Raw genomic sequence first — 2,070 nt, 5'->3', positions numbered from 1 at the left:
AGAAGAGAAGCCCCACCTCACCCAATAGAGGAGGAGGTGCCTGTGATGGGGTGAAATGTACTGTGAGATAGGAAGCTGCTTCTAGATTCTAGCCAGTTCCTGCTTCAGGTTGTGAAACAGAAATCATGGCAGAGGACGCGACTCCACTGTGAGGAGTTACTCATCTTAGTTTTCAGAGAGATTGGACAGGCCTAGCAGAAACAATGCTTCCTCACCACCAACAAAACAATCATTTCTTCTTTCAGGAGAGGAAGTGTGTTATATGACCTTCATTTACACTCCTGGGCATTTATCTCCAGGAAATGAAAATTCATGTCTACACAAGGCCTGTTCACTAATGTTACAGATGATTCCTGTGTAATAGTGCAAAACTGGAAACCATCCACATGCCCCTGAATAAGTGAATGGTTTATCAAACTGTGGTGTGTCCTTCTGAGGAAATACTACTGTGCAGTACAAAGGATGAGTTATTTATGTGTGCAACAGTGATTAGTTTCTTGAAGGCATTATGTTGATGACTAAAGACTTTTTTTGAGACTCCACTTATAGCATTCTTGAAATTATGTATATAGAGAGAACTGATTGGCATTTACCAGAGGTTTGGTTTGGTGGGGATGGACTTCACTGCAAAGGGGTAGCGCAAGGAAGACCTCTGTCGTCCTGGAATGTTCTGCATCCTCACCGTGGTGGTGGTTACAGAAACACACATATGAGGATGAACATAAGTCAAAGCTGGGAATGTTACAACCCTCAGCTGTAAGTAGCAATCTCACAGTCATTATAACATAGACACTAACTGTTAAGTTATCCAAAATCATAATCATGTTAGAGTGATGGGGAAAAGAAAGTGAGCACACGTGGAATGAGTTCACGAGGAACAGAACATGATATCCCCAACTTCCACAGTAGGAAGTCGATTAAAAAGTCCCTAAGACTTAGAAGTCAAGAAGTCGCAATATGGGCATGAGATCTGGCAGTAAAAGCTAAAATGATCAGTTAAACGAGTGGAAAATGGTTGCATCTGGGAGTTGGAAAGTGCTGGAAGGTTAGGGAGACTCCAGTTTTAATCTATAGAACTTGTCGAGCTGTTTGACTCTTCACCCATGAAAGCTAAAACCTAATTTTAGACAGATAGATTAATGGTATCAGAATTATTAGTGCTAATTGCACTAGTAAGAGTTTTCTAAATTTTCTAGATATAAGATTGATATTCAGATTCAACTACAACCTTATACTGTAGTCAAACCTCACTGAAAACAGCAATAACAACTTTTAGAGATCCCACAAACGATGAAGTATTAAAGATATCTATAACCGGAGATACAAAACACCAAGGTGGAGAATATTGTAAAATTGTACACAAAAGTAATAAAAGGAACCCTAAATAAATAGAGGTATAGCGTATCCATAAAAGGGAAAATTCAATATTTGAAAAGATGTCACTTTGCCCAAGTTAATATGTAAATTCAATGCAGTCACATAATAATAATAATTCTGAAAGTATTTTTCATGAATTGACAGTGATTCTAAAATGCTTTTGGGCCAAATAACCATGATACTTTTAAACAATGGAAAGGGTGAGAAGATATGCCCAACAGAGCTGTACAAAACTTATATTATAAAGCTAGTCTAACTAAGACAGGGTCCTTTTAACAGAGAGGTCGACAAGAGGCCTAATGAAACAAAGACCTCTTAAGAGAACCACAAATTTATGGAAACTTGATAAAGGCACAGGTGACAATACAGATCAGTGGGTGCTGGATAATTTATTGTGAAAGAAAAAAACTAAGATCCCTACCATCTATATAATGCGCGCGCGTGTGTGCGCACACACACACTATACATATACATATATGTGCACATATTGTAGCAATAAAAAAGTATAAATGGAAAGAGTTAAATTTGATCAAACATTTCAAATCTTTTTTTTTAAATAACAAAAGCTCCAAATGATACCTACACAGCTGCTTTGTGGACTAACTGAAGGAAGAAGACGGACTCTCCCATATATGCCAAGGAAACAAAGATAAGAATGTTTCTTGCAAAGCTGTATGAGCAAAACATTGCATA

Source organism: Camelus ferus, chromosome 19 (assembly GCF_009834535.1).
Source record: "Camelus ferus isolate YT-003-E chromosome 19, BCGSAC_Cfer_1.0, whole genome shotgun sequence".
NCBI classification, from domain to species: domain Eukaryota; kingdom Metazoa; phylum Chordata; class Mammalia; order Artiodactyla; family Camelidae; genus Camelus; species Camelus ferus.
The sequence above is the reverse complement of the archived record's forward strand: the minus strand, read 5'-3'. Positions refer to the sequence as shown.